Below are 16,476 nucleotides of genomic sequence, written 5' to 3' on the forward strand. Positions count from 1 at the left end.
CAGATTTACATCTGCTTTTAGCAGGCATAAATCGTGCAACAAAGGTAAGGGGGGGGGTTAGATAGGGCCGGGGGGGGGGGGTGGGTTAGGTAGGGGAAGGCAGGGGAAGGTGGGGGGAGGGTGAAGGAAAATTCCCTCTGAGGCCGCTCCGAAATCGGAGCGGCCTCGGAGGGAACAGGCAGCGCGCGCTGGGCTTGGCGCACACAGGTTGCACAAATGTGCACCCCTTGCGCGCGCCGACCCCGGATTTTATAAGATATACGCGGCTACGCGCGTATCTTATAAAATCCAGCGTACTTTTGTTCGCGCCTGGTGAGCGAACAAAAGTATGCGCTCGCGCAAAATTATAAAATCTACCCCACATTGTTCCATGGTTACATGTCTAAATAGATCAGTTTAAAGGTGGTAATAGTAATTTTATATTTGATCTGTTCCGTGATGGGGAAGCCAATGAAGGTCCACAAGCACAGGGGGTAGTGTGGTTGTGTCTTTTTTGCCCAGAGATAAGATGGGCAGCTGCATTAAGCAATAATTGCAGAGGCTTGATTGTCATGGCAGGTAAGTCGAGAAGAATGGAGTTACAATAAACCACCAATGATAGAATTGATGCTTACACAACCATCCTAAAGTCTGGTTCCTCCAAGAGATGATTAAGACCACACATTACCTGAAGCTTGTAGAAACCAGATTTTAGCAGGCTTCTTACATGGGGATGGAAAGACAGAGCAGGGTCTAAAACTACTCCTAAATTCTGGATACAGACGTCAAGTGAAAAAACAGTATTATCAATAACAATTGATGTTTGTTGAATCTTAGTTGGAGATTGCTGAATCAGAACACATTGGGCTAGATTTTAAAAGCCCTGCGCACACAAAGCCCTGGGACGCGCGTAAGTCCCGGGGCTTCGTAAAAGGGGCGGGAGGGGGCGTGTCCAGGGTCAGGGGGTGGTCCGGGGTGGGTCCGGGGGTGTGGCGACGGTTCGGGGGCAGGCCGGGAGAGCGGTCCTGATCCCCCGGCACTGCGGCTTTGCCGGGGGATGCCGAGGCGGCGCGCGCAAGTTACGCCTGCTTCAAGCAGGCGTAACTTGCACAACAAAGGTAGGGGGGATTTAGGTAGGGCTGGGGGGTGGGGTAGATGGGGAAGGGAGGGGAAGGTGGGGGGACACAGAAGGAAAGTTCCCTCCGAGGCCGCTCCGATTTCGGAGCGGCCTCGGAGGGAACGGAGGCAGGCTGCGCGTGTCGGCACGCGCGGGCTGCCGTTTTTGCGCAGCTTTGTGTGCGCTGACCCCGGATTTTATAAGGTACGCGTGGCTACGCACGTATCTTATAAAATCCAGCGTACTTTTGGTCGTGCCGCATGCGCGTACTTATTTAAGATCTACCTCAGTGTGTTTTTGCAAGGTTCGGAGATAGTTTATTCTAGAAAAGCCACTTCCTGATAGTTGTAACACTTAGGTTTACAAGATCTACTCTCTCTGACCATGATGGACATACATGGATGAAAAACTGGATGTTATCAACGTATAGTTTATATCCTTCTCAGAGGCCCACTAAGACCTTACACAATGGGGCTAGTATAAATTAAATAACATAGCAGATAAAGCTCACCCTCATGGTAATCCAGTTGTGATATGTGAGCATTGCAAAGTCAGCCGCACAGCCAATCGGGGGACAGCCCCTTTGGCTTAAATCGAGGAGCGGCAGGCAGAAAAATCCTTTTCGTTGCGAAAGGAGCTCCGGGGATCGCTGAGGGCCTGCGCATTCGGCGCCGAGACCTGCCGGGGTAAGGCCTTTAAAAATTCTCAGCTTACCCACGGCAGTCCCAGCGCCGACCACGAGGCTGTCCCGATAATACCGCGCCTCTTCTCCGCCTCCTCCCTCGCCGGAACCAATCGCCAGCTCAGCCGCACAGCCAATCGGGGGACAGCCCCTTTGGCTTAAATCGAGGAGCGGCAGGCAGAAAAATCCTTTTCGTTGCGGAAGGAGCTCCGGGGATCGCTGAGGGCCTGCGCATTCGGCGCCGAGACCTGCCGGGGTAAGGCCTTTAAAAATTCTCAGCTTACCCACGGCAGTCCCAGCGCCGACCACGAGGCTGTCCCGATAATACCGCGCCTCTTCTCCGCCTCCTCCCTCGCCGGAACCAATCGCCAGCTCAGCCGCACAGCCAATCGGGGGACAGCCCCTTTGGCTTAAATCGACGAGAGGCAGCTGGGCGTCGCGCGCCGAAGGAGCGCAACAAAGGGGCCTGCCCCTTTGTGCGCCCCTTCGTGCGGACCCTTAGAGCGGAGAAGAACACCATAGCGCTAAGCAAAAGTACTCCAGCTCATCCTCACGCTCCCTTCAGCGAGTTTCAACGTTCAAACTCAAATTGGCTCACACTACAGCCACACCAAACATTAATCATATATATATGACCAGTCACCTAATCCCTCTTCAAACGGCTGCAGACAGACAGCACAAACAGATAATCAGACAATACAGCACAGACAACTAGACAATTAAACTATCCAAACGAAACGTCCAGACCCCTCAACTCAGACATCAACTCAGACAACAACCTCCAGACAACAATTCAGACAATAACTTCCAGACGCCATAACGCAGACAACTCAGACAACAACTTCCAGACGCCATAACGCAGACAACAACTCAGACAACAACTTCCAGACGCCATAACGCAGACAACCCAACTTCTACTTACAAACACCACCAACACTTCGAATAATGCAAACAATCTGCCACGGTCTCCCAATACCAATTCTCCACCATCGAACGCTACTTGCAGAAAAATCATCAACAATATTCTACAATCAACGCTCCTATAAATCCCTTATACCTATCATGATTGCCCCAATCACCCAACTTTTAGGATGTGCTCTCTTCTCATTGATGCTATTTAATGCACAATCACTTTCCAAGAAATCACTGATCTTAAATGACCTTCTCCTAGATTCAAATCCAGACCTCTGTGCTATAACAGAAACATGGCTTAAATCTACAGATACAGCTTTGATTAACCAGCTACCAACTCAGACCTACGACTTCTTCTCCATCCCCCGACAGAAGAAAAGGGGTGGGGGCATTCTCCTAGCAGCTAAAAAAGATTTTAGACTCACACACTACCCAATTAAATCGGACTCAAAACTAGAAACAGGCTTGTTCAAATCAGACACTCTCCAAATCCTTCTAGTATACGCCCCTCCAGGCCTCCTAGAAGCAGATGCATCGCCCATCCTAGAAATTATAGCTTCTTATATTAAACCAGGCTCCCCAACAATAATCCTAGGAGATTTTAACTTACACGTAGACAACCCCACACTCTCAACCAGCTGCGAAACATTCCTTACCGCTATGTCCGCAATGGGATTCAGACAAATAATCAATGAACCTACACACAAGGCAGGTCACACACTGGACCTTATCTTTCTGAACTCAGGTATAACAAATTCTGCACATAACACATGTAAACCAGTTCCCTGGTCGGACCATTCACTAATCTCCACCACTTTGTCGATGACCCAAACGAGCAACAAACACCCACCTCAACACTCATTTATCTACAGAAAAGTATGCTCATCTGACGAACTCAGCAACCATCTAATCTCGGATCTCCTACGCATAGACTACACGACACCCAATTCAGCGTTAAATTCCTGGTCAACCATAACGGAAACAGTGGCAAACAAACTATGTCCACTGATAACAAAAAATGTCAAACAAGGAGCAACAAAAAGACAGCCTTGGTTCACAAATGAACTTAAAACCCTTAAACTTAATTTACGTCAAAAAGAAAGTAAATGGCGTAAAGCCCCTTCTGCCGCTACACTCGCTATCTACAAACTCGCCCTCCACTCATACAAGAGTTCCACCTTAAAAACAAAAAGAGACTATTACGCACACAAGATTCATGACATCATCTACGACTCCAAAGCGCTTTTCACTCTCGTCTCCAATTTAACTCAGGAAAATCCACCAGACATACCATCTAACCTAGCTCAATCAAGAGCAGATGAGCTAGCAATCTTTTTCAGTAATAAAATCACGAAACTTCTAACACAACTTAAGCCCAGTACAAGCACAACAGCCAGCACATACGTACTCCACAACAAGGAAATAACCCTCCAATCTTTTGAACTCACCACTGCCGCAGAGATCCAAACACTTCTGAAGAAAATGAAACCCTCTTCCCATCCCTTCGACCAAATCCCATCTAAACTACTACTACTAATCCCGGACACCATAAACAAAACTCTAGCAGACATCATAAATTGCTCATTCTCCCAGGGTTACTACCCTGATGATCTTGAACTAGCTTCCATCAAACCACTTCTCAAGAAACCAAACCTGGACCCCAAAGATCCTAACAGTTACCGTCAAATTTCCAATCTTCCTTTCATTGCCAAGGTCATGGAGAAACTAGCAAACACGCAACTATCGGATTACATAGAAGAACACAATATTCTATTCCCTACTCAATTCGGTTTCAGAAAAGCCTCAAACACCGAATCACTACTCATCTCACTGACGGACTACCTGACTTTGGGCCTTGACAAAGGACAGGCCTTCCTATTGATTTTATTAGATCTATCGGCAGCTTTCGACACTGTAAACCACGCCATATTATTAAACCAGCTGGCTAACATCGGTATTGCAGAATCAGCGCTGACATGGTTTAAGACTTTTTTAGAGAACAGAGGTTTCAAAGTCAAAATCCTTAACAAAGAATCCCATAGATACCCATCCTCACAAGGAGTTCCTCAGGGCTCCTCTCTCTCACCTACACTCTTCAATCTATACCTTCTCCCACTTTGCCAACTTCTAAACAATCTGAACCTATAACACTTTATTTATGCCGACGATGTCCAGATTGTGATCCCCCTCCAAGAATCCATCAATAAAACTCTAAAATTGTGGGAAAACTGTTTCAAAGAAATTAATGACCTCCTATCCAGCTTAAACCTAATTCTAAACCAATCAAAAAGTGAATTCCTGCTAATCTCACCGGACAACTGCAAAATCACTACGAACCCGCCAGCCAATTTACAAATCTCAAAAGTAAGAGATCTAGGAGTTTCCATAGACAACAGACTAAACCTAAAAGCATTCATTAATCAAACAACTAAAGACTGCTTCCACAAACTTCACACATTAAAAAGAATAAAACCCCTATTTCATTTCCATGATTATAGAACAGTGCTCCAAGCAATCATCTTTGCAAAAATAGATTATTGCAACGCTATACTACTAGACCTCCCATCATCCTATACCAAACCTCTCCAAATGATTCAAAACACGGCAGCAAGAATCCTAACTAACAAGAAAAGAAGAGATCACATCACACCAGTCCTTAAAGACCTTCACTGGCTGCCAATCCACTACAGGATAATCCATAAATCCCTAACCACAATCTTCAAAAATATCCATGGACTAGCTCCACTCCATCTACAAATAGCACTCAAAAAATACTCCTCCAACAGACCCACTAGAGAAGTGTACAGAGAACTTCTACAGGTACCACACGCCAATACCACCCAACATATAACCCTGAGAGACAGGGCCTTCTCTACAGCAGGCCCTCCACTTTGGAACTCAATCCCCTTAGAATTAAGACAGGAACCATGTCTTCCAACCTTCAGAAAGAGACTTAAGACATGGCTGTTCAAGAAAGCCTTTCCGGACTCTGACTGATGCTCTTTCACCAAATACAGAATGACGGACTATCTCCCACTAAACGGATACTGACATACCAAACACTGCACGTTCTTATTCTTGTTAAATTTCTATCATCTTCTTCTTCCTCTCCCAGTTAGAACCATCCTTGTTTTATTGTAACTGATTTTTCTGCGCACTTTTATAACTTGTTATAATTTGTAATTGTATAAAACGTATACTCATGTTATATTTATGCACGTTTATAATGTATTGATCACCCCCCTGTTTTATGTAAACCGACATGATACGAATCCCCGTGAATGCCGGTATAGAAAAACTCAAATAAATAAATAAATAAATAAAATGTTGTTGTGCTCTATACGTTGAAACTGCTGTGAAGAAATATACAGGCCAAAAACTGACAGGCCACAAGCACTGTCATAGCAAGAGAAAGACTTTTACCCAGATGAACTTTAAAAATGCACTGTCTCAATGAAAAATGAAGAATTTTTGTCCTGTTACACTGAAGGATATCTTATCAGATCTGCCTATTTGCATGTTTCTGTGTCAATAGGAGCAAAGCAAACAGAGAGACAATGACTTAAGCTCCTAAGCGAATGTCAGGGATGAGCCAAAGTGAGTCCATAGATCAGAAATACCCCTGGGGGGGGGGGGGCAGTCAGAGATGGAGAAATATGCTGACACTGATAGATAACTTGTCATACAGACATGGTAGTTCTTCCCCCTAAGAAATGAGGAGGGGGAAGAACCCCGCCCCTGAAGTAATGGGGATGCTGGAAAAAGACCTGCAATGCGGCAAAAGACCTGCCACCCACCAAGTGGTTGTGCATGAAATTACGCATATTCATCAGCTGGGAAGTATAAGACAGGCGGACAAAGAAGGAAAAGGGAGCAACCCTGAAACCAAAAAGAGGAGGGATGAAGCTATAGACACCCTGGGAAGAGCAACCCTGAAACCAAGGGGAGGAAAAGGCTGAAGGAAAGGACCCCCTGTAGGAGGAAAAGGAGAAAAAGAGCACAAATACCAGGAGAAAACTCGGAGAGCGAATCCTGAGAAAGCAAGAAGCTGTGCCAAAATATCCCTGCAAGTGAAAGGGGAGGGGATTAGAAGCAGATCAGCACAGGGAGAAGAATAGGTGTGGCCAGGAGACTGGAAAAACGAGGTGCCAGATCAGGTATGGAGAGTGACATGGAGTATGAGATGGTGAGGGGCACAAGCAAGTCCAGACAGCCAGCCAGTACCAGAGCCAGAAGCAAATCTCCTTCCGAGACCACCTGTCTGCTCTGCCAGGTCCAAGCCCAGGAAGCAGATCTTCCCTGCATACATTCTCCAGCCGGAGCCTGTTTCAGAAGTGAACAGAGGTATCACCTGAAGTTGAAATCAGGGCTAAATAAGTGAACCTTTAAGTGTTAATATATTAAATAGGCTAAGGTTTATAGCATGTCTGTCACCACTGACGCATAGTGACCAGGATGGTAGAGACAAGAATTGTTGATATTTTCTAAATGTTTTATAATGCCAAATATGATAAATAAAAGTCTATTTCTGGGGAGAATATATGTTGTCTTTTTCCTGACATAGGATCGCAAGTAAGGTGGGAGGGCAGCTGGCAGTGTCCTGTAGCAGATAGATCCCTGCACCCCTAAACCTGCTTACACCCTAGAGGACGTTAACATCAGCAAATAAGGGGTCACTTAATGTGCCCATTTATCCACTGCACACATCTCATGGAAGTATATGAAGAGCAATTTCAATAGCAGGGCCAAAGCTATGGAACACAACACTAGAACCTCTAAGAACGTTAATCGATCCAACTAGATTATTAAGATTATATTCTCTAAATCTCTAGTCTATCTCTCTCAAGCCCCTGAAGCAGACGGGTATCGTCGAAACACTGGCAGTGGTCGGGCAAAGGGCACCAAGCAGGGTGGCATGTTGAGCCACATATAAGTCAAATAATTTAAACATGTACAATGTTGTTATTCCTTCCTGAGAGGTGCGCTGATAATACAGAGAGAGTAATGGATATGTTGACTTCTAGTTGAAGAAGAATTTTATTTGCGCATATAAAAAGGACTTTAAAAAATTGATGTTGGATATATATATATATATATATATATATATATATATATATATATATATATATATATATATATATATTAAAACAGTACTTGGATAAATTGAGGGTTGCAGCCAGAAGGTTGGTTAGGACCCCTACACAAGATACCGGAGAACAGAGATTATTAAGAAGTAATAACTCCCCACATTTTTGTGTTTGATGTATTTCTAGGGGAAAGTTTGATGGGCTCATGGTATTTTATGGTTGAAAACTAGGGAGAAAAGGGTTCAAATCCCCTTTCTTCTACTGAAGTCACTATCTCCTGTTGCCACCAATACATTTTGCACCTGAATATTAATGGTGCTGTAAGACCCCTCAAGCATCATTTGTAAAGGTGGGCTAAAAATCCCCAAATGGATTATCAAAGGGTATATAATCAAGCTACCCATGCTGTAGGTGAACCCTGCAGGTATTTTTTTCTTGTAGGACTTGCCAAAGTAATTAAAACTACATACTTAGCCCCACAAAAAGTACCTGCTCAAATTTGCATCTGCTGTTTAATTTTATGTAGGAGGTGTTTTTAAGCAAAATTATTTCAGCAGGTAAATTATTCACATAAGTGCCTCCCTCAACCTATTCCCACCCTGGGAACACCTCCAAAGCTATGAGGGCAAAATTACCCATGTTGCTGACTTTCATGGGTATTTTTATCCACATAAAGGGCAGGCAATAATCAAAAAGCCCATTTATGCAGTTAAAATAGTGTTTTACCTGTGGAAAGGGCTTTCAGAATTGCTAACTAATTATTACATCTAGTGCTTCTTCTTTTCTTCATCTCTCCTACAGTCTGGCCTTCCTCCAGTTTCTTCATATTAATCTTTCATCCCTTCTTCCTCTCTCCTCCACTTCCAATCTGGTTTTCCCCAGCCTTACCCCTACCGCTGATCCCTCCTTCTCTCCCAACTTCAAATTTCCTAACTTCTTCCCCTTCCTCTCATCTGGTTTGTTCTCTTGTTGCCCCAGAATATCATCCCTCCACCTACCGTCTCTCACTCCTGATAATTCATATTATTCTGACAGATCTTTCCCCCCAACCTCATTCACTGTTGCCGCTCTCCTCCATTAGTTGCAGAGTTCTGTTTGCTCTGAGTAAAATGGCCATGGGCAGGAAGAATGTAACTGAAGCCGATGGCAGCATCTGGGAAGAGGAGCAGTATGAAGCACTGGGGGTCCTGCCTTAGAAGGGCAGTGGTGACTCCAGAGAGCGAGGAGGGGGAGGGGAAGGGGAACCCCCACACCCCACATCCCCCTCCCAGTCTGTCCAGATCACTTTGATTGGGTGGTGGGAAAGGCATTTGGCTCTCGCCCACCCTGAAATTCACTGTGTGCCCCCTCAATCTTTCCCCCATTTAAAAATTGCTGGAGCTGTCACTGAAGGGGTGGGCAGGCAGGAGGGCACAGGAGTCGCTGTGCTATTCTCAGTGGCAACATGTAGGGGGAAAGGCAGCAAGCACCAGTGCTGGCCTCAGAAGTGGGCAGAGGGAAGAAGTAGGAGATGCTGGGGCTAACCACAGTGGAGATGGGTAGAAAGATATAGGCACCACTGAGGCCAGCCTTAGAGGCAGTAGAGGGAAGAAGCAAGGGCTTCCAGGACCAGCCTCAGCGGCAATGTGAGGAAGAGACCAGCACTGTGGGATCTGGCCTCAGCAGCGGCACAACAGGATGGAGGGAGTAGCAGGGGTCAGTGGAGGGTAGAAATGTGGTTAACTACATTTCCACTGACAGTGCCAGGGAGGCAAAAAGAACAGTTGTACATCGTCCACCACTCTTAGGAGCCTTCTAAAATGCTTAAGTCGCTGAAGAAATTGACAGTCTTAGAGCTGAGTTTGGGATCGTGGAAGCAACTGCTAAGGCAGTCATGCCCAAAAGTACAAGAACCAATCCTGCAAGCCCAAAGCATAGTTTAAATTAGTCTAAAAGTCCATGTGCTGTTCTAGAAGGCCACCAAAAGTTTCAGGTTGAAGCAGAATTGCCAACTGACTTCAGATTTTCAGGACAGGTTGATCCAATCCTGGGTTTTACATCACTGCATAAAGGAACTTGTAATTTTGCTTTCCTTAAGGCATGCATAGGTAAGTCAGAACTACAAGTCCCTGCATGCAATAGGTAAAACCAGGACTGGATCAACCTGTCCTGAAAATCTGGAGCCATCTGGCAACCCTCAGATTGATATGTTTGTCAGCTGTTTATGTGATATGATAAAATGCTAAGCTTCAATAACAAATTTGGATTCTTTGATGATCCTACATCCATATGAATGTAACTCATTTACAGAAATATGTTCTTAATTCCCTCTGTCCCACCACCAGACATACGGTATGTACTTCATGTCACATCTTTCTTTGACATTCACCTTGTGTCTTTGCCAGGAGAAGGTGGAATAAAATCTGGAAAGCCATGCATACATTTTAATAATCAGATCAGATGCAAATAAATAAATAAATAAATAATGCATCTATTCTGTAACAAACATGCCCAGATGATTTGGAAACAAATTTTCCCCAGAAAAAGCTGTCACATTCTGCAGTTTGTTATTGACATCTTTTCTCAGCACCAGTAGCATTTGTAGGGGCCATGACAAGAAGGAGAACAAAGAAATCCCAAAGAGTACATAGCTACAGCAAATTGTTACTTGAAAGAAACAAACTGTCTCAGCCGATCCCAATGTAGGCATAGCCCTCCGCACGGGCCTGATGTTGCGTGTGGGCGTGGCTGAGCGGGATGGCTCCTCCTCAAATACCTTAACGTCAGTGAAGAATAACATTCTGACCTCACCAATAATCACCGAGGAGTCTGCAAGACTAAAAGCTATTAAAAAGAAATGTGTGACTGTAATAATTAATAAAATATGAAGTAAATAGTGCAATAATAATAATAAACCAGTTTTTAATATATTTTTCCTTTTTTATCCTTGTTTTTTGTTATCACAAAAATTTAGTGCCTCAAATACCATGATTAGTCTTAAAAGCAAGGGGTGGGGGTGGGGGTGGGGGGCACTAGTTTATACCTTTCCCGGGGCCCATTTGTATTTTCACACAGCATTGTCCACAGCTGCAAAATCCCAGGAGAAGTAGGATTTCAGTTTGCACATACTGATGGGAATTTATGAAAAGCACAAACTTAAAGGAAATAAGGATATGTCTGGGATCAGCATCAAAAGTGAATTTATAGTGTGAGGACTACAAATGACCATGTTCTGCATTAAGAAAGGGACTCCATACAGTCATTCCTCATTTCCAAGAGTCTCAATTTATTGAATATGTTTTTATTTTTATTTTTTTAAATATGTGCCATTAGTCATGAATAAATTAAGCAATTAGGAATCCTGGACTTTTTCGAGTCATTACAGAAACTCTGAAAGATGAGGTTTTTAACCCCATATGAATAATGCGCTCTCATTTTAGCTAGCCCAGAGCTATCGTCTAACCATTTTGAAGCTGTACAATATTTTAGAAACTATATGCTTTTTTCTTTTTTTTTTAATTCTATTGTCTGTGACAAATGGTCTACCAGTTTAAATCCTTAATCAATGAGTGCATTAATGTCCTGGTATCCTGAAGACTAATTTCTAATCTTGTAACTCCGAAAAATGTGTTAACTAACTATCATGCTTTCATCTCATAAAATCTGACAGGGAATTACCAGTGTAAAAATAAACCTCAAAGGAGCTAATATTCAAAGTCACCTGACCAGCTAATAGAAGAGTTAAGCAACCAGACTGGCATTTTCGAAAATCTGCCAGCGCTGGGCATTTAAATTTAGCCACACAACATCTGGGTGGAGTTAGGTCAGGGGATGGAATTTAAGCCAGCTAGCAGGTGTAATGACCCACTGGGGTTTATTACTTTTAATTCCCTTAGTTTAACTCCTTTTAGCTAGGGACAGCATAGGTTGGAGTTAGGGGAGTAACCATTCTTTACAGCCCCTCCCTTTGAGAGTGCTGGGATGGCCATCCTCCTGGTAGGAAATACTGAAGGGAAAAAAACGAGAATTGGATGATAAGAAGCCCTTTATTAGAAATTGCCCGACTCTGGCCGAGTTTCGCTCTTTACATAGAGCTGCCTCAGGGGCAATTGAATTGGCAGGACTTAGAATGTGCCTGCAGGGCCAATGAAGCAGTGTCATGCAAAGTCTCAAACTTGTGCCTGCAGAATATGTCACCGATAATTCAGCAGCTCGATAGCTGACTTAGAATGTGCCTGCAGGGCCAATGAAGCAGTTTCATGCAAAGTCTCAAACTTGTGCCTGCGGAATATGTCACTCGATAGCTGCTGAATTATCGGTGACATATTTCGCAGGCACAAGTTTGAGACTTTGCATGACACTGCTTCATTGGCCCTACAGGCACATTCTAAGTCCTGCCAATTCAATTGCCCCTGAGGCAGCTCTATGTAAAGAGCGAAACTCGGCCAGAGTCGGGCAATTTCTAATAAAAGGGCTTCTTATCATCCGATTCTCGTTTTTTTCACTGCTACACAACCAACTGGATCGGCTTCCGCTTAGCTTTTTAGGAAATACTGAAGGCAATGCTTTTGGGCCTGGTCTAAAGACTCAGGCAAACCCTGGCTGGTGTTCCTGAGCAAGGTTAGAACGCAGCCCTTCCAGTCCACTCACTGGCTAGCTAGGTTTGTTTCCAGGGTTGTTTGGGGTTTTTGCATTTTTCTTGGTAAAAAGCCTGCAGAGAGGACATGGGGAAACCTCTCCCTAATTGGGGGGGGGGGGGGGGTTGGCCGGGATAGGAAAGACTGCCCCTCTGCAATCTCCTGCAGGACAGAGGAATGGTGGTGACCCGCAGAAGAGAACTTCTGGTGTTAGGATTCATTTTTGAAAAGATACTTTTTGGTTAGAGTAACAGGAAGGAAGAGATTTGTTGCCCCCTTCCACCCCTGGAGAATGGAACATCGAGAGCTGTGTGTTCCAGTGTGGATTCCTGCCATCATGAGATTCGAAAGAGTGAGAGAAATTGAGAGAAACATTGGAGATCTGTAAGACCAAACTGAGATCTATCAAGGACCCCCAATTGGAATTTTTGACCCCTAGGGAGAAAGGGAAAGTTTGACTCTCTGGAGCCAATGTATTAAGACCAGCAGCAAAACAGGCACTAGTTATGAGAGCGGGTTTTGATTACTACGTATGGCTAAAGCTGGCGCCTCTGCGAGATGTAAAAAAAAAAAATTATGCAAATGATTTGCACACAGAAATCCACGCAGCCATGAAGAAATGCGCATACCTACGCACGGTAAGGCCCTATGCAACAAGCGGCTGCATCCGCACTGAAAATCTGCACCGAAAATCCACCCACAAAAGCAAGCAAGCGAACGGGTCTCCCTATTCTGTGAAAGTATGACTCTGGAATGTATTTTTATTATTTCAAATAACTCTGTACTGCAGAAAAAAAGGGCAAATATTTTCATGGGTGCTAATTCATACTGCATGGCAGTGAGATAGGCGTTCAGCTGGGTGCAAATCTGGATGCTCGGATAGGCACTCAGCTGGGCATGACTCTGGATGCTCAGGCACCCAAAAAAGTGCCTAGCTAACCACGAATCTGTGAATACGTCTCCCTATTCAGTGAAAGTATGACCCTGGAATGTATTTTTATTATTTTGAATAATTGTGTGCTGCAGAAAACATGGCTAATATTTTCATGGGTGATAATTCACACCATATGGCAGCGATAATGGCGGGTCTTTTAAGAGCGGGAAAAGCAGTGCCTGTTCTATTTGCTGCATCGGTAAGCGTGGGAAATGTAGCATTGGCTGTATAGGGGAGAGCAGGAAATTCTAGCACACGTTTTATTGGTTTTGTACAGTAAGAACATAAGAAATTGCCATGCTGGGTCAGACCAAGGGTCCATCAAGTCCAACATCCTGTTTCCAACAGAGGCCAAACCAGGCCACAAGAACCTGGCAATTACCCAAACACTAAGAACATCCCATGCTACTGATACAATTAATAGCAGTGGCTGTTCCCTAAGTAAACTTGATTAATAGCCGTTAATGGACTTCTCCAAGAACTAATCCAAACCTTTTTTGAACCCAGATACACTAACTGCATTAACCACATCCTCTGGCAACAAATTCCAGAGCTTTATTGTGTGTTTAGTGAAAAAGAATTTTTTCCAATTAGTCTTAAATGTGCTACTTGCTAACTTCATGGAATGCTCCCTAGTCCTTCTATTATTTGAAAGTGTAAATAACTGAGTCACATCTACTCGTTCAAGACCTCTCATGATCTTAAAGACCTCTATCATATCCCCCCTCAGCCGTCTCTTCTCCAAGCTGAACAGCCCTAATTTCTTCAGCCTTTCCTCATAATGGAGCTGTTCTATCCCCTTTATCATTTTGGTTGCCCTTCACTGTACCTTCTCCATCGTAACTATATCTTTTTTGAGATGCGGCGACAAGAATTGTACACAGTATTCAAGGTGCAGTCTCACCATGGAGCGATACAGAGGCATTATGACATTTTCTGTTTTATTATCCATTCCCTTCCTAATAATTCCTAACATTCTATTTGCTTTTTTGCCTGCTGCAGCACACTGAGCTGACGATTTTAAAGTATTATCCACTATGATGCCTAGATCTTTTTCCTGGGTGGTAGCTCCTAATATGGAATCTAACATCGTGTAACTACAGCAAGGGTTATTTTTCCCTATATGCAACACCTTGCACTTGTCCACATTAAACGTCATCTGCCATTTGGATGTCCAATCTTCCAGTCTTGCAAGGTCCTCCTGTAATGTATCACAATCCGTTTGTGATTTAACTATTCTGAATAATTTTGTATCATCCGCAAATTTGATAACCTCACTCGTCATATTCCTTTCCAGATCATTTATATATATATTGAAAAGCACCGGTCCAACTAGAGATCCCTGAGGCACTCCACTGTTTACCCTTTTCCACTGAGAAAATTGACCTTTTAATCCTACTCTCTGTTTCCTGTCTTTTAACCAGTTTGTAATCCACGAAAGGACATCGCCTCCTATCCCATGACTTTTTAGTTTTCTTAGAAGCCTCTCATGAGGGCCTTTGTCAAATGCCTTCTGAAAATCCAAATACACTACATCTACCAGTTCACCTTTATCCACATGTTTATTAACCCCTTCAAAAAAAATGAAGCAGATTTGTGAGGCAAGACTTCTCTTGGGTAAATCCATGTTGACTGTGTTCCATTAAACCATGTCTTTCCATATGCTCTGTGATTTTGATCTTTAGAATAGTTTCCACTATTTTTCCCAGCACTGAAGTCATGCTCACTGGTCTATAGTTATCCGGATTGCCCCTGGAGCCTTTTTTAAATATTGGGGTTACATTGGCCACCCTCCAGTCTTCGGGTACAATGGATGATTTTAATGAAAGGTTACAAATTCTAACTAATACTACTCGACCATCATCATTTTACTTTATGTTAAATAAACCATTTGCACAGGTTTCACCTTATTTTATTTATTTAAAGGTTCTGTCCATCAATTTCTATTCACCTAAGGTACTCCCTTTCCCAAACTTTCTCCCCCTTCAATCCCTCTTCCCCTCCTCTCCCAGGCAAGACTGGATCCTCACATATTCTCTGCTCACTAATCCCTTCCCCACTACAATCTCTCCCCTACTCTTCCCACTTTCTTTATAATCCCAACCCACCCACCCCCCTTGTCATAAGAGAGTTGTGTTCATCACAGCACACACCCCCTCCCCTTCTCCTTTGTAAACTGTTCACTATTTTAAAACTCCTAAAACTAACTCACCTTCTGTCTGCCCTTCCCAACATCCTATTTAATTGCTGAAGCCTAGCAAAATAAAGGACACACTCACCGTTTCAATTAAAATATTATTTTTTATAAATTATTTAAACTATTTACAATATTTAAAAAAAAATGGAAGCAGTGGGATTAACTAAGGAGAAAAACTATCTACATGAAAAAAAAAATGGGCTGGGACGGTAGGGAGGGCAGAGGCAACAAATTTAGGGGATTTTGCTGATGCGGAAATAGGCCCATGCGCCTAGCTAAGGCCAGCAGAGGTCTGGTGTGATTCTGCTGGACCTCAACTAGGTACATGGCAGCCTCAGCAAAAGCCCCAAGGGCTGCCCGATTCACCATCATCTTCCCCAACATCTGGACGGCTCGAGCGAATTGCTGCTGAGAAACCGGCTCTTTGCTTGCAACGGTTGCTGTAGGCAATGAGCCAAGTTCTCCAACCAAGCCACCAGATGTTGAAGGCAGAGATGGATGGTGAGAGAAGCCTCCCTTTGGCAGCCATTGGCGTCCGTTTTCATTACTGGCAGATGGCCGGTTCTGAAAACCGATGCCGACTTTACCTGTGTCAGTTTTCGTAACCGGCAGCCGCCGCGGGTTCGTGTTAGCAAGGAGGCACTAGGGGCGCACAAGCGACCCTAGTGCCTCCTTGCTAATGCGACCCCCTATTTACAATATAGCATGGCACCCCCCTTGCAAGCACCATGCGCGCATAAAGGAAGTGGGCGCTGACTTTTCAGCTCCCACTTTCCGCGCGCTTTTTTTTTTTTTGCATCAGCCCCTCTGAGTCCCTGCAACCTTACTGCCCCAATCAGAATGGGGAGGAGGGTGGGGGAGAGGGTACTGTGGCTGCGGTGGGGGAGGAACATCCTGCTGCTCCCCAGGAGCAGATGCAGCTGCCTGGACGGGGCCCAGGACTGGTGTGTCG

This window comes from Rhinatrema bivittatum, chromosome 6 (genome assembly GCF_901001135.1).
Source record: "Rhinatrema bivittatum chromosome 6, aRhiBiv1.1, whole genome shotgun sequence".
Taxonomy (NCBI): Eukaryota; Metazoa; Chordata; class Amphibia; order Gymnophiona; family Rhinatrematidae; genus Rhinatrema; species Rhinatrema bivittatum.